Genomic DNA, 20,048 nt, shown 5'->3' on the forward strand with positions numbered 1-20,048 from the left:
CTCTTTGTGAGCCTCATCTACTACACTCAATTTTTTTTTAACAAATTTGGTTCCTCTAGGCAAATGCCATAGACCAATTTTACTCGTGAATGTGAATTTTAAAATTCTTACTAAAATATTAGCAAATCAAATCTAGCATAGAGTAAGAGAAGAAAGCATTACATTTTACACAATAGGGCTTATATAAGGACTGGTTTCTAATTAGAAAATCAATTCACTGTATTAATATATTAAAGAACCATTTGATAGATGGGTACACACACACACACACACCAACTTGAAAATTTTATATCCATTCCCAATTCTTTTGTAACTCTAAGAATAATTCTAAGTAAGCTAAGAATAGAAGGAAACTTCCTTAATTTGATAAAGAGAATCTACCTGAAACATAGAGCAAGTAACCTTCTTAAGGGTAGACGGTAAGAAAGAATTAAGAAAAAAAAAATCACTATTATTCAAAATTATTCTGGAGTTCCTAAATAATGCAATAAGACAAGAAAGCAAAGGAAGCATAAATATTAGAAAGAAAATAGACAAGGCTTTGAATAGTTATAGTTCAAGATAATCAATTGAAAATTATTAGAACTAATGAGAGAGTTTCCTGAGGGATCAAGATACAAGATAAGTATACCAAAATAATTATATTTACTATAAATCAACAATAACTTATTAAATGCAATAAAATATCATATTTATAGCAATTAAAAATTTTATATACACATATATTTTTAAATAACCAAAGAAGAAAGGTATAAGAAAAATATTTCTGAAAACTCTTTTAAAAATCTGAATAAATATCAAAATACATTATTCTTTTTTGTATAGGAGGATTCATTTGGTAAAGGTATCAATTTCTGCCAATTGATGGCTACAAATTCAATGTGATTCTGACAAAAATCCAAATTATTTTCAATGGAACCTGAAAAGTTGATTCTAAATTTACTTAGTAATAGTAAATGTGACTGGAAAAAGAGCTTAAAACTGAAAAAAAAAAAAAATGATGGGAGATTTACCCTAGCAAATATTAAAACAAACTATAAAGTCATGTTAATTAAAATAGAGAATTCATATTAAAAATATAGATACATAGAAGTATACATAGGTAGATGCAGATGCAGATATAGATACAGACACACACACATCTCCAGGGTACATTCAGGATCAACAATGGTGAAAGAACTACATGAAACAACTAAATAAATGAGTCTTACTGAGTTCTGCATCCTCAGCGCATCAGATCCGCCAGAGTAAGCACTAGAAGGGAAAAGTCCATGAGACTGTACAGGTCACAAACACTTTAAACGCACCGTGGAGTACCCAGAACGACCAAATACCTGTAACCTGAAAGTAATATCATACCTAAACTTAATAGTAATAATCCGATAAAGCCTGAGCATTTTAATTATTTTTAATCATGAGTCACAGTCAGTTTTTCTTCTTCAGAAACACATAAATTATGACCCAGTATCAAATGTCAAAGAAAATACTTGCATTATGATCCTGTGGGCCAGGGTTTCTCATCTGACACTATTGAAATTTGGGGGCATCTAATCCTCAGTTGTGGAGGATTTCCCTGTGCATTGTGGGATGTTCAGTAGCATCCCTGTCTTCTACTCAGGCCAGAGTGACATATTTATCAATAAATTAGATCATCTCTCTCCCTTATTCAAAGCTCTCCAATGACTTCCCACCAACTTACAATACAATCTGAATTCTCTGTTGTTCTGTGCATGCCAGAAAAATGCACCACACAGATCTCCCACCTAGATGCCAGTCGAACTCTCCATACACGCACCTTCCCAGTTGCGTCAATCAAAAATGTCTCCAGACACAAATGTCCCCTTGGGGGCAAAACTGCCTCCAGTTGAGAACCACTACTATGAACAATTGAAATCAAGTCTCTGCCTCCTCTGCATTTGAAGAACACTCAACATGGCCTCATCTCCATGTTGCTAACACAAATCTCTGCAGGGCCCTCTGTATTGCTTGCCATTCTTACATTACACCCTAGTCAATCACTGTCCCAGGGTCTAGGACTAGAGACAATCATTTCATCCCTTCTCTTTTTCTCAAACCTCCATTAATTCATCCTCGATCTTCACTTTCAACTAATGGCTTTACTTCCCATTTCACTGAGAAAATAGAAGCGATCTGAAAATAGCTTTCTCATCTTTCTACCGCAAATATTACCAGTGTTCATGTTGCTGTACCTCTATAATCAACGTATCCTCTGTTACAATGAGTGGTCCCTCCCCGCTCCTAGCTATATTCATGCAATGATAATTAATATGCACATTAATTTTATAGCCTTTAGTAATTCATATTTGCCACCATCCAGAGTATATGTACTTAAGATACTATCTTATTGTAGTTGTAGCACAATTGTGATAATGCTTCATTTTTTATCTTATAGCCTGGTAACAATATTTATAGATATCAATGAAGTATGAGGAGTCCTGACATCAAACTGTCAACAAAGTGTTTGGAGGCCCAAGGTCTCTGAAGGATAGAAACTTTCATCTATCTGGTATCAAGCAACCACATTTATAACTTTGAACAAATGGAGGATGTTGGAGACAGTGAAGGTAAAACTCTCTGGGTTTTGTTTTTAAGAACATTGATAGTGAGGAAAAGAATGTGAAAGCATTTTGTCAGGTTTTTTTTAATTAAGCACCTACTATACTGTGTTTAGAATAGCTCTAAGATAAGTGGGAGTCTTTAGTTAAGGTATGTGACCTCCAAATTTAACATTTTCTCTTGGGGAAAAATAAGATCTCCTTACAATGACTCACCTTGTGATGCAGTTTCCAGAGACATTCTGGTGAGAAAATGAGATTTGCCTATACTTGCCCTATCTTTCTCATAGGAATACTATGAGGCTTAAAAATGTTGGCTATAAATGCAATTTGAAAAAGTTAAGTGAACTGAATGCAAACTATTCTCAACAACAAAAAAATCAGTTCCTACCCTGGAAATACTCCATCCCGAGGTGGGCAGCACAGTGGCTCTACATGCTCATCCAGTTAGCTTTTAAAATTTGTGGGACCAAGGACTATATCTATCATATTCTTTTCAACTATAAAGCTCAAATAAGGAAAACTAAAAAAAAAAAAGGAATATAATTAAACACGCATTTAAGTAATCCAGAAAATGGGGAAAATGGACACCTTCTAATTCCTGGAGTGGTGAGTGCTAGTGGCCTCCGCTGGCCCCGTCTGGAACTCGCTCACTGGGGAGGTGAGTCAGAGGTTGTGACGGGAGGAGGAGAAGTGTTTCTGAAAGGAATTGGGAGGGTATTCTGGTCAGAGCGAGTGGTGTATGTGAAGGCTGGATGACAGGAGAGGGTGAAATCGGATAGCACTTGCTTGAGAGTTGTGAAATATATGTGTCTGACTAAACTCAGAGAGCACGTAGGCTCCAAAGTAGGGCCTTAACTGTAACAGATGATAAATACAGACCAGTAGGATTTCGTTTTGCAGTGCTGACGGAGAGAGAAGACAATCAGGAGTGTCCGTTTTATATAGTTTATATAGTTTTATATAGTGAATATCCTTGCAGGATTCTGGGATGGGAATGTAGATGCAAGCTAACTACACAGAGGTTCTCTGAATTGTACAACTGGTTCTGAATAAGGATAGAAAGAAGATGGGTGGGGCTGTTCATATGAACTCTTAAGTTACTTCCTACCAAGTATTAAGACTAAAGAACAGAAACTTTCTGGGGAAACATTACCACAGCCCACAGATGAAAAAGAGAGCATCTCCAAGGAAAAAAGTGAGTAAGGGCTCAAAGAGCTTAAAATGTTGTCAAAAACAATGGCTAAAACTTAATATCCTCTCGAGGTATGATTTTCTTTTTGTCTCACATGGACAGAAATCACAAAACTATAGCATGAATAAACTTTACCTGTAGTGACAAAGATCAACATAAGATTACAAAAACGGTGAGTAATGATACTTCACCACATCCTTGAGACTCACCTACATCCGCATTTCCTAAGGTTGCTTAACCACAGAAGGCTTTACAACTTATAAAATGTTGATGAAACACTAACCTAGAAGATATTATGCACACTTGATTAAAAGTGGACAGCAAAACACAAGGGCTTCAGGAAAATATCAAAATTGAATTCACATATTGGAGAAGAAATAAACATTAATAAAATCACAAATCAATTCAATAGGAAAACGTTCTTACATTTTAGAGATAATCGAATATTTAGAAGTGAACGTTAGGATGTCTGTGACTTACTTTAAAATACTTCCACAGAAATATATGCATTTATGAAGCACATAAAGCAAACAATGAACATTTTTTTAAATGCTTCAAACCCAAAGGACGATACCTGAAACAGCAAGTTGGAGTGGGGCCATAGAGCCTAGAGTGTAGAGGTGTGTGCTAAACACATCTGCAAAATTATGTTGCCATTTCAGCCACAGAGTGCAAGTGTTAGACATTGTTATGGGTTGGATTGTGACCCCTCTAAAGTTCGTATGTTGAAGTCCTAACCCGCAATACTTCAGAATGCAACTGTATTTGGAGACAGGGCATTAAAGAGGTAATTAAGGCAAAATGAGATCATACGGTGGGCCCTAATCCAATGTGACTGGTGTCCTTATCAGAAAAGAAGATTAGGACATACATGTATTCACTCATCAGAGGAAAGAGCAAGTGAAGACACAGCAAGAAGGCTGCCATCAGTAAGGCAAGGAGAGAACCCTCAGAAGAAACCAAACCTGCTGACATCTTGATCTCAGGCTTGTGGCTTCAAGAATTGTGAGAAATAAGTTTCTGTTATTGAAGCCATCTAGCCTGCGGTATTTTGTTACGGCAGCCCTAGCAAGCAAATAGAAATGTCCTCCCAAATATATCCAAATCAGAAAGCTGTAAACAAAGGTTCTTGAGATGCTGTCTAGTCTAGCCATCATCCTTCAGGCAAATCCATCTCTACATCTTCCAGTTGAGGGATAAAAAGAGTGTCTGGGAAGGCCACCTAATATCCACAGGAGATGACTGAGTTGTTGGAGACAGCATATTGAGAATAGAATTCTGAAATCTAAATTCTGAACTCTTTACATCACAAAACCCATAACCAGTTTTGGACATCTATTTCAAAACAGTAGTCTTAAAATTAAGGTGAAAAAATTTGGAAGCCTTTGCTACAGAACACACTCTGCATTAAACATTATTTGCATTTAATTGATAAACATACATGAAAAGCTAGAAATCTCAACCATTGGTTCTTTAACTCAGAATTCAGATAAGGTAATGGAAAACAGTTTCACATTTAAAAACTAAAAATTAGAACTTAAAATGGCTTTGCTTCAAACTTAACATGCAAGCTTCCTTGTCTCTTGTTCATCTCTATATAAAAATATAAATAGAATTGTTTCCCAATAAAATTCCTTTACCAAAATTTACCAAGAAGTCTTGGAAAAAAGCCTAGTATAGCACATGCTAATTGTAGACGGTGTTGATTTTTCTTCCACATATTACAAAAATAAATTTAGCAAAAAGATTTATACTCTCCGCTTAGGAACGTTCCTGCATGTCTTTTTGCACTGTTTCTAATTACCAGGTTATTTTGAATGTGTGTAAAGCGAAGAGTTTGCCTAAAGGCTCGGCTTGACATCCCCAGAACAATATCCCCCTTATTGCCCATATCCATGACCCCTTCTCACTCTTCATTCTCGTTGACCTCTCTTGACCGCCCATTCATTCCTGAACCTCTCTTCTTTCATGTCACAGACACCACCCTTCCCTGCTTCTTTCTCTGATGCTTCTCAGTTTGACAAGCTTCCAGTTGTTACTTATCCTAACAAATGCTTTGTACAAGGCTCCTCCTGATTTCTTTGCCCTTTTCTTTCTCCTATTCAGTCTCCAAATGAAATGCATCCAACTCATGGCTTCAGTTACTGACTAGTACGCTCTTAGAATTCAAGCCTGAAGCCCTCTCCTAGACCCAGGCCTAAAACCCAGATGACCTTGATATCAGTCACGTCACCTTGAGTGTTCTCAAACTGTTTAAAAACTGAATTCCTCTTCTTCCCACATAAGCCCATCCTGCCCCTCAAGCCTGGTTTCCCTTTCCAGGTACCCTGATGGATTCACGGTCAGTCTTCCTCATCTGGCTACTTTGCTTATATAGTGGCTCCTTTTGTGGGATAACAGCAGAGTTCAGCAGTTGTGACAGAGACTGTAGGGTCCACAAAGCCAAAATATTTACTAAATAGCTCTTTGCAGAACATGTTTCCCAACCACCTCTCTAGCAGATAGCTCTATCCTAGTACTTACAGAGTTGTTTTTAAGCTGTTTGCACATCTTGTCCTCCATTAGACTCTGGGCTTCTTTAGAATAGGGTCATGTCCTACTCATTGTTGGTTTTTTAAATCTCTATTCCTAGCACAAAACCTGGTACACAGTATTTAGTCAATAAATATTGGTAAACTGTTCAGAATTCCCTTCAGGAAATTTTGGAGTCATTTTTTTACTCTTCTTGCTTCATCCGCTAGATCCGATCTGCAACCCTACTCCCACCAAAACAATTCTCAGTTGCATTAAATTGGTTACAAAAATGGCTGAGATAATTTCCTCTCTCTCTTCCCATGCCCTTGGTTAGTCTCCTCCAATACTGACTCTGGGTTTGACCACGTTACTTGCTTTGGCCATTAGGATAATAGCAAACACGATGCAAGTAGACACTTAAAGAATCCTTGGTCACTGGCGCTTGCCCTTTCTTGCTGCACTTGGAATCCTGATGCCACTAGATGAAGGAGACAGGCTAGCCTGCTGGATGATGAAAAACACATGGCCCTGGGGGCTGGCCCAGTGGCACAGCGGTTAAGTTTATATGTTCTGCTTTGGCGGCCCAGGGCTTGCTGGTTGGGATCCCAGGTGCGGACATGGCACCTCTTGGAAAGCCATGCTGTGGTAGGCGTCCCACATATAAAAAGTAGAGGAAGATGGGCATGGATGTTAGCTCAGGGCTAATCCTCCTCAAAAAAAAAAACACATGGCCCTGACAATCCCTTATTCCAGCCAAGAGCCAGATACGTGAGCAAGGCCATCCAATGAGAGCTTGTTGCAGATACATGAGGAAACTGCATGAATGAGCCCAGCCAAGAGCAGCAAAAGAACCACCCAGATGAGCCTAGCCCAAATTGCTGACCCACAAAATCATGAGCAATAAACAATTTTGTTTTAAGCCAATATGTATTCTTTGGTGGGGGGGGGGGGGTTGTTATACAGCATAAGCTAACTGCTACATTTGTCTTCTTCATTTTAAATGTCTGTAAGGTTTGTACCTTACAATTTAGCCCAAAAACACCAAAGCAGTGTCCATTAGCATTTTATTCTCTATTCTCATGCTTTATACTAAGATAACACTCCAGCCTGTCTTCTTGCTCCTAGTTTCCATTCAGATATGTAAAACACTTCTGCCAAATTAATCTTCCTAAAAGTTTTCTTTCACCATATCACTGATAAGGGCTCAGTACTAGGTTGACATAAGGGAAGCCATATTGTAGAAAAGAAACCATACTGTAACTTTGAATGAGCTCTGATTAACTAGCATGGACATGCTCTGTAGATTTTATGGCCCTTCCCAGCTGCTTTAAGTTGATAACTTTGCTTTTTTGAGTTCCTGAGGATTATGATGACCCCTGGGGCAGAAAGCCTATGCTGATAACCATCATCAATGACAACTGAAAGATCAGGGTATAGATCATAGGCCTTGCTCCGTCTTCTGATGCATATCCAGTAAAACAAAAGACTATCAGGAACTAAGACCAGATGTCTACCCCCACCCGGAGACCAGCTGCCTCCCTTACCTGGAGACCAGCCTCTAGTACAACTGGCCTGTAGTCTTTGTAAGATGGTTCTTTTGGACATTAGTCGGCCATCATCTCCCTTGCTAGCAAGCTGTAATAAATCCCTTTCTCTCCTAACACCTTGCCTCTTGACTATTGGCATGTCTTGTTGCAAGGGGGGCAGACAACACCCCTTGGGTGGTAATATCACCTTTCATCATATGAATGATACATGAGAACACCTTATTTCCTAAATATAGTCTATTTTATATCCTAAATATCTATTTTACATCCAAAATATCCATTTTGATCCTAACACCATTATAAGATAAGCTCCATGAGAAATGAATCATACAATCATAAAGCATAAAAAAACCCTATAGATAAAATAATCTTATAACTTCCTCTTACATAGGAAGAAATCGTCTATCCTATGCCTATCCCACCATTGTATTTTGGAAGCATAGGTTTCATGGGTTCACAGCTGGAGAGGAATTTTGCCTCAGGATGAATCATACGTAGAGTCTCACCCAGATCTGATTCAGATGATATTTAAATGAGACTTTGGGCCTTAGATTTTGGAGTTGATGCTGGAATGAGTTAAGACTTTTGGGACGGTTGGGATGGAATGAATGTATTTTGCATGCAAGAAAGACATGAATGTGGGTGGCCAGTGGTGGAATCTTGTAAACTATATGAAATGTTTGTGTCCCCCCAAATACATATGTTGAAACCTTGTGATATTGTAACTTATAAGAAATATATATTTGGTCATTCAGACGACCAAAATATATGTCTTACATATAGTTGGTCTACGTCCAAGATTCCTGGTTCACAGCTCCCAAAACTCTTGGAATTTCCTGAGTGATAAGAGCAATGGAAGTAACTTTTGTTATAATATTTGGTCTCTCGTCTTCAGTGCCTGTAAACACTTCAGATTCATGAAGGTGAACTGGGTGTCTTGTTACAACTGGGTTTATTTTAATGAGGTGGCTTTTGGAAAGCACCTAAGGAGGGAGCTGGTTGCCAGGGGAACCAACCATGAATAGAGGGTTGGAAATTTCAGCCCCATACTTTGATTTCCTAAGGGGGGCTAGGGCAGGTGATTGAAGATTAAATCAATCACTAATGGCCAATGTGTTAACCAATTATGCCTATGTAATAAAGACTCCATAAAAACCCAAAATGTGGGGCCGGCCTGGTGGCACAGCAGTTAAGTGCACACATTTCGCTTCGGTGGCCCAGGGTTCCCGGGTTCGGATCCCAGGTGCAGACATGGCACCGCTTGGCACGCCACGCCATGGTAGGCATCCCACATATAAAGTAGAGGAAGATGGGCATGGATGTGAGCTCAGGGCCAGTCTTCCTCAGCAAAAAGAGGAGGATTGGCAGCAGTTAGCTCAAGGCTAATCTTCCTCAAAAAATAAATAAATAAACAAATGTAAAATGGGTGGGTTTGGAGAGCTTTCAGGTCAGGGAACCAGAAGGCTTCCAAGTGCCACCATGCTGGGCCCCAAACTCCACAAGGACAGAAGCTCCTTTGTTCAGGACCTCACCCTATGTATCTCTTCTTCAGGCTATTGATTCATATCCTTTGTAATAAATCAGTAATCTGGTGAGCAAACGAGTTTCCTGAGTTCCGTGAGCCACTCTAGCAAATAATCAAACCCATCGAGGGGGTCGTGGGAATCTCTGATTTATAGCCGATTGGTCAGAAGTACAGATAACAACCTGGGCTTGTGATTGGCGTCTGAAGTGGAGGGCGGTCTTGGGGGACTGACCCTCAACCTGTGGAGTCTGATGCTATTTCTGGGTAGACAGTGTCAGAATTGAGTTGAATTGTAGGACTCCCAGCTGGTGTCAGAGAATTGCTTGATGTGGTGTGGGGAACCCCCCAAACACACACACACCTTCACACATTGAAATTGGTGATCGGGGGCCAGCCCCTTGGCTGAGTGGTTAAATTCACATGCTCTGCTTCGGGGGTCCGGGATTTCACTGGCTCGGATCCTGGGCACGGACCTAGCACCATTCATCAAGCCATGCTGAGGCAGCATCCCTCACAGCAGAACTAGAAGGACCTACAACTAGAATACTAGAATATACAACTATGTACTGGGTGCTTTGTGGAGAAGAGGCAAAAAAAAAAAAAAAAGATTGGCAACAGATGTTAGCTCAGGGCCAATCTTTAAAAAGAAGTAAAAGAAAAAGAAAGAAATTGGTGATGAGAACCCATTAGACCCTAATCTCCAATGTCACAATATTTAGAGGTGGGACATTTGGGATGTAATTAGGATTAGGTAAGGTAATAAGGATGGGGCCCTAATGATAGGATTAGCATCCTTATAAAAAGAGAGACCAGAGTGTGTGCATGTTCATGCTCTCTCTCTATACACATATACATGATATATATGTCACACTCTCTCTCTTTCCCTCTGCCATGTGAAGACAAGCCAGAAGGCAGCCATCTAAAGCCAGGAAGAGAGCTCTCCCCAGAACCTGAGCATAGTGGTGCCCTAATCTTGGACTTTCCAGCCTCCAGAACTGTGAGAAAATCAATTTCTGTTGTTCAAGCCGCCCAGACTGTGGTGTTTTGTTATGGCAGCTTGAGCAGACTAAGAGGATTGGTCAACATCCACAAGGCAAGAAGCACTTGCATCTCCACCAACCAAAGTTAATTTTTGTTTCTATGGACAAGAATCACTTGCATTGCTATCAGTTGTCTACAACTTACAGAGTTATAAAATAGCTCAAAGATGATAAAAGTCACAAGTGACACAGAAGACTGCACTAGACAGGACACCTAGCAATCTTTTTCTGCCAATTTCGAAATCTATCCTGAGTTTCCCTGCCATATCTAAACAACCAACTGTAAGCTAACTGCCCTCACCCCTCTGCTCTGAAGTCACCCCACAGGACAGCTGCCATCACCTCTTTTGATTAAGTCTCCTTTATTCAAGACTTAAAGACTTGGGCTTTTTTGCTTTGGTTTTTCTTCTGTTATTACAAGTGCAACCTACAGTTCCCAAGCCCATACCAGCAAAGGAACATTCAAGAGTCAGAGTCACAGCGATGTCATCATAGCACCCATCTTGGCCTCTAGTCCTCATGAGCAAATTCTGGAACACTCAGGCCCCTCCCACCTTGTTAAAGGGACTCCAGCAGCAGTGTCGCATAAGCTCTGCAAAGGAGGACTGCTCTCCTCACGGCCAAATTTAGGCTTCAGATCCTTTCTAGCTTTTACCTTGCAGCTCCTTGTATGTCACTACTGCTGTGACACCTTCCTGAAGTCATCCATGTTGTCACGTGAAGCTGCTTATTCTGCTCTACCAGTCACCTCACTGACAAACGAGGAAGGAAAGAATGAAAATGAAAAGAGCTATCATTTATTGAGATCCTATTTTGTGCCAAGTCTTTGGGTACTTTTCACTCCTATTTTTAAACTCATATCATTTTTGTTTCTGCTTTGGCAGTTAAAAGCAAATTATATCTCTCCTAAAAGACTCTCTAAATCATAAGACCATTCTTCTATATGCCCCAACCAATCATTTAATAAAATTAATTTCACAATTAATAAAATTATTAATTTCTTAAGAGCATTCAAATCTAAATTTTCCTGGTTATCCAAAGAATGTTCTTTATGGTTGGTTTATCAAAACCAGGATCCAACCCAGGACAGGGCAACTGCTTGTTGTGTTTCTTTAAGTCACTTTTCATCTTGAAAAATCTCCCTTCTTCATTGAGTAACTTGTTGAAGAGACAGGGCTCGTTGTCCTGTAAACTGTCATACTTTCTGGATTTCCCTATTTCCTTCCTCAGGGTATTTGTTTAATTTGTGTGTCTATCTCCTATCTTTCCTGGAAACTGGAATAGCTAAAGTCTTGATTCAAGTTAAACATTTTGGGCCAGATGGAATATATCATCAGAGGACATCTGATATCTGCTTGCCTAGTCATTAGTGATGCTAAGACCAACTGATTTTTCAGCCCTCCAATGAGGCCACCAGCAGTTTATGAAACATTGGGCTAAATGATGCCTTAAGTACGTTTTGATGAGATAACCTGCGGTCTCGACCACCACACGCAACATTATTGCAGTGAGAAAACACTTCAGAATCCTTAGCAATCCATCGACAAACTAACATTTTGGAATACTTCGTTTTGAAAACAAACTGCCTATAGTGAATTTTAATTAAAAATGGACCTTCAACTCACAGGGCTTGCTTTTTCTTCTCCAGGCCAGTGATGTTCACTGCCAACAGCAAGTCTTCTCCATGGCACTGCCCAGCGTGAAGACTCAGTGACCAGCTCAGGTCTCTGATGCACATTCCCCCACTTCCTCCACCTTTCCTCTCACAACCAGCTTCCCAGCTTTTCTTCATCTTTGTGGTTCTTCTCTGAAGCCTTCATGTTTTATTTCCCCCAAGGAACCCTAAAATGAGCACAACATTCCCAGAAAATACTGTGAGACTCAAACCCTTTATTGCATCTCAAGTTCGAGGATCTTAGGAACTAGCAATTGTGAAATGGATTTGCAAGTTTGAATCAAGAAATTTAAATTCATAATAACATTTACCCGAAGGACATATGAAAAGTTGGCTTTTAAGTGCTATCTTGAGTAGTTCTCAATCTTCAGCAATTATTGTTCAGGAAATCAATAATGATAATATGATGCTGAGAAAAGTCACGGTAACCACCATTACAGTAATGCTCCATATAATGAGCTGCTTGAACCAGACATCGAGTGTGATTTAAGAAAGTCTTCCTGAAACCCAGCAGGCCTCCAACCCACCTTCCAGGGAAAAGAAATAACCTTTGGAAATCAAGTTGAGAAACTTAGCCAAACATACTAATCATATGTTCATTAAAAGTACAAAGCAGTGGGGCTGGCCGGTGGCATAGTGCTTATGTTCACTCGCTCCACTTCGGAGGCCTGCGGTTCGCCAGTCCAGATCCCAGGTGTGGGCCTGCACACTGCTTGTCAAGCCATGCTGTGGCAGGCGTCCCACGTATAAAACAGAGGAAGATGGGCACGGACGTTAGCTCAGGGCCAATCTTCCTCAGCAAAAATGGTGGCAGATGTTAGCTCAGGGTTAATCTTCCTCAAAAAAAAAATACTACAAAGCAGGGGATATAGAGATGGGGCAAATATATAAAGTCTTGGCCATGGGAAGAGGGATTACTGGAAGTAGTTAATTTGAATAAAAACTGGTTTAAATCCACTGAAGTCATTGTTCCCAAAATAAAGCAGAGAAGATGAGACTATAAATCTCCAACAACTAAGGAAAGTTTGAGTTGTTCTCACCTAGAATGAGGCATTCCCGGTCCCTTACAAAGGCAAATCTATGCTGGTGATCCACATCAACATATTTACTTATATTTGAAGGTCCTTCTTGGGCTATAAATTCACTTTATGAACTTATAGGGCACGTCAACAGGTAATATGATGGGAAGGCAGATTTCATCTTAGTGTCAGGAAGAATTTTTTTATTGTGGTAAAATATATATAATATAAATTTGTCATTTAGACCATTTTTAAGTGTACGGTTGTGGCATTAAGTACATTCGTATTGTTGTACAATCATCCATCTCCAGAACTTTTTGATCATCCCATACCGAAACTCAGAAACACGCTAAACAATAAATCCTCAGCCCTCCCTCTCCGCCAGCCCTGCTAACCACCACACTACTTTCTGTCTCTAGGATTTTGACTTCTACTCATAAAGGTACCTCAGATAAGTGGATCATACAATATGTGTCCTTTCGCATCTGGCTTATTTCCCTAGCATAATGTCTTCAAGTTCATCTATGTTGTAGCACATATCATAATTTCATTCTGCTTTAAGGCTAAATAATATTTCATTGTATGCGTGTATACTGTATTTTGTTTATCCATGCATCCATAGCTGCACATTGGGTTGCTTCCATCTTTCGACTGTTGTGAAGAAGGCTGCTATGAACATGGATGTACAAAAATCTGTTTGAGTTTCTGCTTTCAACTGTTTGGGGTTTATATCCAGAAGTGGAGTTGCTGAATCATACACTAATTTTTTGTTTAGTCTTTGAGGAACTGCCATACTGTTTTCCACAGATACTACACTATTCTACATTCTCACCAGCAAGGTACAAGGGTTCCAGTTTCTCCACATCCTTGCCAACATTTGTTGGGTTTTCTGCTTTTTGATAATAGCCACCCTAACGTGTGTGAAGGAAGAATTTTTAATAACTAGACCTGCACCACAGTGGGATGAGCTGTCCCAGAAGGTAGGGGCTGATGCATGTGCTCTACCAAAGAATGGATAGACTGACATGTTCAGTCATGCAAGTTGTGCACTGTCCAAGTGTGTCTGGTCACAGGGTGGATAGAGGCTGAAATCTAGCACTTTTCAAACTCCAAAGTGTGAAGTGTGGTGTAGAACTGCCTTTTCTGGGAAGTAGCTACAACTTTTTCTTCTCTGAAAATATTGTCAGCTTGCCAAGCCATGTGCTTGAAAAGCCATCTTTTTTATTTAAAGCAAACTAAGGCACTTATAAAAGCTATTGGTTGGGACCAGCCCTGTGGCCCAGTGGTTATGTTGGCGCATTCTGCTTCGGCCGCCCAGGGTTTCACTGGTTCGGATCCTGGGCGTGGACATGGCACTGCTCATCAAGCCATGCTGAGGTGGTGTCCCACGTAGCACAACCAGAGAACCTACAACTAGAATATACAACTACGTACTGCAGGGCTTTGGGGAGAAGAAGAAGAAGAAGACTGGCAACAGATGTTAGCCCAGGTGTCAATCTTTAAGGAAAAAAAATGCTACTGGTTATCTTAGCTGGCTGACTGTCCAACATGGGGAAGCTGCAGATAGAATAAGTTAACGCACAGGGTAATACCTAGTCCAATTGGACTAAATGACTATGAAGGCCCGTTTCAATGGCAACATTCTGTGGATCTCTTTGATGGTTTCACAAAATGCCCCTCAAATTCTTTGACACTCTCTGCATTGCCAGGTGGCGTCTCTATGCCCTCACCTTGAATCTGGGATCTGCGACTGCTTGACTAGTAGAATTCTGCAAAAGTGACACTGCACCAATTTCCAGGCCCAGATCTTAAGAAACTGGCAACTTCCACTTCCTGTTTCTTGGGACACTCCTTCTTGGAACCCAGCCACCACCCTATGAGGAAGCCTAAACTACTTTGTGGAGAGACACATATGGAGAAAAACCAACACTCATCACCAAGTGAGTGAACTATCTTGGCAGCGCAGACTCCTGCTCCAGCGAAGATGAGCTGTCCTAGCCAAGGCCGGCCCAAATCGCAGCTTGATGAGTAAAGTAAACAATTGTTGTTGTTTTAAGCCGCTGTGGTCTTAGGGTGATTTTCTTTAGCGGCAATAGATAACCAGAACCGTCTAATATAATGTTACCAGTGCTTCAAACTCTCCTTTCCACAATATGCCCCACACCAGCAGGGCACTGAAGGACCCCAATGCCGGGCCTTCTCTAAGGAGCCCTCAATTTTTCCTCACATGTCACAGGCAATGGCCTTCGTACTTCATCTCCTCTCCCACTCCCCAATTAGGATAAAAATCTCTATCATATAAAGATGCTAAGACCCAGCCTCTGCACCCTCACTGTTTGGATTTCTTGGGGAATCATAAGTTTCTCTGAGCCACACTCTGGACCCTTCCACCCACTCTCCAGGGGCTCCTGATTTGTGCTGGGCTAGCGGCGTGTAGCTTTGGTGTGCTGGCTTCAAGGGCCAAGATAGGAGCGCAGCGTACTTGATCCAGTAATTTACTGACCACGATGGCTCTTGAACTTGCTATAAGCTTAAGAGGGAGCATACAAGCTAGGCAAAGGGGTCAGAGAAAGCAGAGGAGAAACCATGCTCGGACCCTGCCTCTGTCTGCAGTCGCTCCATCACAGATCAAATCTGCCTGCACTTACTGGGAAGGAAATGGGTTTCTCCGCAAGGCCTTCCTCAGGTCTGAGTCTCGGTCTGTCAAACTGCCCTCCTCCTTCCATTACCGCCTCCACCCCCCACACCTTCATTTCGGGAACGAAATAGTTAAGACTCCTGCCCTTCAGGGCCTGGGAGGGGGCGGCAGCTCTGCGCTTTCTAGAGGCTGCCTCCTAGGAGGGCTGGAAGGTTAGGACGTCCTTGCAGTCCTAAAGTGAAGTAGAGGGTCTGGGAGCTTAGGGAGGAGAAGGGGAGGACAGACGGGAGGCGTGTTCCCCCGGAGTTTTCTTTTTCTTGAGAGCTCGCGCGCGCGGGCGGGCGCGTACAGTCATCTCTGGTCTGGCGATTGTGGACAGGAGGTGGAGAGGCTCCATCCCACCCGGTGGCCGGACGCTGGAGGCTCGGGGAGACCTCCCGGGAGAAGCCGTGCCCAGGAAGTTTTCCCAAGCGGAGGCAGCTGTGCAGCCGGGGCCACCGCCTAACCGGAGCCCGGGACACGCGCCACCCACCCTCGCCGGCTCCGCTTCCTCTCGCCCCGGCGCCGCGCGCGGACCGAGCAGCTGTCTGCGCCCGCCCAGCTCCACGGTCGGTGCAACTCTTTCCTCTCGGGGACCCGAGCGGGGGTGGGAGAGACGCCGCCTGGGCCCCTCGGTTGGGAGGAACGGCGAGCCGGAAGCGTTCTCGCCCAGCGCCCTGCGTCTTAGGGACCCTCCGCACAGGAGCTGGCACCCACCTGCCCAAGGGCGCGTGGCGCGGCGGGCGCCTTCCTGGGAGGGGTGCGCTCGGGAAATATTTGGGATTTGGGGAACTGATCAAAAACCCCTCAGCTTCCCCAGGCGGGATTCGGATTTTTAGTTCGAGGAAAACCAACAGTTCTCCCTGGGTCTCCCTTTTTCCCAAGGCATGAACGAACTTTGTGGAACATCACGCCCTCATCGCTGGCTCCAAAGCCTGCTTGTGAAGTTTGTCCCGCAGCTTTTGCTTACTTACCCGCTTTTCCTCCCCGCACACCTCGGGTATGCCAAGGGTAGCCAAGGGCACTCGGTGTGAGGGACCGATGTGTTTTGGAAAACCCCCAGCGCAGCTAGTTTGGAAACCTGCCTGTGGAGGTCTGGGCGTTTGTTCTGGGCTCTCCTTTAAAGGACACTTGTTGCCTTTCACGTGCGGAAAACAAGGACTCTTTCTAGATAATCAGCCTCTGTTTACACCATCCTAATGGCGTTCAGGGATGGAGTTGGCGGTGGAGGGGGTGGGGTGGGAGGCATAGTAAACTCAGGCGTTGTCAGTAAGGAGAGCTGCTAATTTCTTACCCAGCAAGCAAAACCCGTGGAAAACTTGTAAAAAAGTTCCTGGTTTATTTGTGTGTGTGTTTGTGTGTGTGTGTTTTCTCCTTTTGTAGATGTGTATGGCTTTTCCACCTTCCCACTCCCTCTGTTTTAAGTGTTAACTAATTGAGAAACACCATCTCATGTAAATTACCTGCTCTAAACTCAAGCCATTTCGGTAAGGTTGGAATTTCCAAATTACTAATTACGGGTGAACTTTGATCCTGAGAGTCCAAGATGTCAGATGGTTAAAGTGTAAGCATAAGGGTTCAGTCCTCTTCCTTAATCGTAGCTTTTGAACTCTAGCAAATTCTTAGACCCCCAGACGTGAAGAATGCTGAATCTATAAACCGTGTCCTTCGGGTCTGAACCTGAGATGCTTCACTAGAGTTAGACTGATTATGACTGATGATTCAGAGCACAACATAGCTTAGATCCATGGAAATGAGCTACAGACGCATCCCTGGAGGAACGTGCAGTTGAGACGGTTCTTTTGTTTGGTTCTGTACTTTTCACCCAGTGATGTGGTATCCACATGCTTTTGCCAAGTATCCGTTAGCTCTGCAGTGTAATGCGTGTAGAGAGCTGACGGAGATGTCATCAGAAGTGATTTCTGTGGTGGTGTCATTGTTGGAGGAGGGAGGAAAGTGGTTTCAATGGTAGCTAGCTCACACTTTGATAAGAACCCACAGCCTTGGCCTCCTTAGCTCCTGCGGTTATCAGTGGACCAGGCAAACAACAGGCAAATGTGCAAACACCAGTGGAACTTTTCATGAGTGGCATAATATGCATGTTAGCCAGGTCAGTTTACTAGCTATCCTCCTAGCGGATTCTAGTGGGCAAAGAGCCATTCCATTTCTGGGATGGGCCTTCCCCCTATCTTATTTATAAGAAAACTACTGCTGAAGGGTCTGCTTCGAATGGGTAACTGGGAGGCTTTCAACACAAGAAATTGAAGGATTTCTTTTCTCCTGTATCTATGATCTAAAGAGAAGGGTGGCAAAATGCTTTCTTCTTAGAGTCCTGGTCTCCACTGTGGAATGGAAATAGTGGTGTTTTGTAGATCTGTCAATATTTGGTCAGATACTCACTCTAAACTGTAAGAAGCAGGAAAAAACTGCCAACTACTTATCATTAAGTCTGGACAGAACTGACAGGTATGTAGTATGCCCCTAGCATAGAAAAATTGATATTTTTAATTAAAGTGAGTTAAGTCCTATAAGCAAAGTAAAGTGGGGCATTATATCTGCCCTGCCACTTCTTGGCCGTGAAAACTTGACTAACTTCTTTAAGACTCAGTTTCCTTATGAGTAGACTGGGAATATTGCCCCTGCCTAATTAGAGTTGTAAAGCTCAAGTCAGACCACAAATACAGATATAATAGGTTACTACTATACGTAAAATGTTATTATTTCCGGTTCCTGGGACAAATCTCTGAGGAAGGCAAAAGCATGTGGTATTTGTACCTTATATTTCCTTTAGACCTTCTAGGCAACTTGAATAAATCTTATTTCATCCACATTTTGACTAACCCTAAGCTTTATTGATTTCCCAAGGTAACTGTCAAAAGTCCAAAAAGTTGTTAACACCAACCCCACAGAGTCAGTAAAAGGACACAATTTTTAAAAGTTAAATTGCGACCTGGGTGTATACGTCGTAGACACACAGCACTGCAGAAATTAGCTTGTGCCTTTCATTTAAAGATTCATAAAAACTCACAGAAAAGAAAATAGACAAAATATCAAAATGGGAGGAGCCATTTTTATTTACCTTTGATTATTGTGTTGCCACCAACCTCACCCATTTTCCCAACCTCTTTTCTTTAAGGATTAAAGTAGAAACCAAGACTTCTTGGGCAAGAAAGACCACTTGCTCTCTGCAAGTGACTAAAAAAAAACAAGCAAAACATCTAAATTGTCTTTTGAAAATATCTAACCACCCTCCTGAGTCTATTGCTCCATCAAACCTCTGGAGATATCATTAAAACATTTTAAGTGCTAGCAAAGTCTGAGAATGAGAGGCAGTGTGGTCTAGTGGTTAGGAGCTCAGGCTGGGAGGCAGACTAACCTGCCTCTGAATCACCAGCATTGCTACGCCACCTGTGGCCTTGACAAGCTACTTGAGCTTCCTGAGCCTGTGTGTCCCTATGTTTATACTGGAACTGTGTATCTGCTTTGCAGCTACGTGCATATCATGGTATGGATTAGATGGCATCATGCATGTGAAGTGCTCGGCACAGTGACTGGTCTTACTAACTGTAGCTATATAGGATGTTTGAAAGAGAGCGTAGGATGGAGATCCCTTAGAAAACCCAATAGTACGCTCGGCCTGGAAAAGTCCATTACTCCCAGTATCACTCATTAGCAAATGTTGTGATGATAATTTCTTTGGAGTGGAAAAGCAAAAATCTCCTGTCAGAAGATGTAGCTTGTACACATTAATCATCAAGGTTTTCAATAAAATAAATATTTTATGTTTATCTACTGTATCATTTTTAATTGAAACTAAGATTGTTAAATGTATTGATGGTGTTAACCAGAGTTCTGATTTTCAGTTAACGTTTTGTAGCGCTTTACATGGCTGCCTGGGCTGCATTTTATTCCCATGTTCGTTATTTACCATGTGCAAAACAGCACACATTTTGGAATATTGAATTGTTAGTTCAGATTTGGTGATTTTCTGCCTTAATACTGTGTGTTACATATTACACAGTATTACATACCTTAATACTTTTACTCAGCATATAATGCATTTTCTCTTCCATTGATAAATACAATTGTCTATCTCTACGCTTCAAGATTTTTGTAATTCGGGTTCTTATCAGCCTAGGTAGGATAGAGAGAAAACTTTTTATCTACCACTTGAATCAAAAATTGACATATTATGTTACAATCTGCATATAATCTCTATTATATATAGAGATTATATTATAATCTAGATATAAGACATACCTGTGGATAGAGATGAGAGA

General features: G+C 41.6%; 1 protein-coding gene across 4 annotated transcripts in view; it reads left to right on the top strand.

The window, feature by feature from the left end:
* The window catches only part of EDNRA (endothelin receptor type A), an 80,272-nt gene that overhangs the window by 10,733 nt on the left and 49,491 nt on the right, over positions 1-20,048 (top strand). The window contains exons 3-4 of one of the 4 annotated variants that reach the window (XM_046657057.1): positions 2,414-2,585; positions 14,801-16,337. The gene's annotated coding sequence lies outside the window, so the exon portion shown is untranslated. Of the gene's footprint in view, positions 1-2,413; positions 2,586-14,535; positions 16,338-20,048 lie in introns of those variants that run through there. The other 3 variants (XM_046657059.1, XM_046657060.1, XM_046657061.1) reach the window with 3 other exon arrangements.

This window comes from Equus quagga, chromosome 3 (genome assembly GCF_021613505.1).
Source record: "Equus quagga isolate Etosha38 chromosome 3, UCLA_HA_Equagga_1.0, whole genome shotgun sequence".
NCBI classification, from domain to species: domain Eukaryota; kingdom Metazoa; phylum Chordata; class Mammalia; order Perissodactyla; family Equidae; genus Equus; species Equus quagga.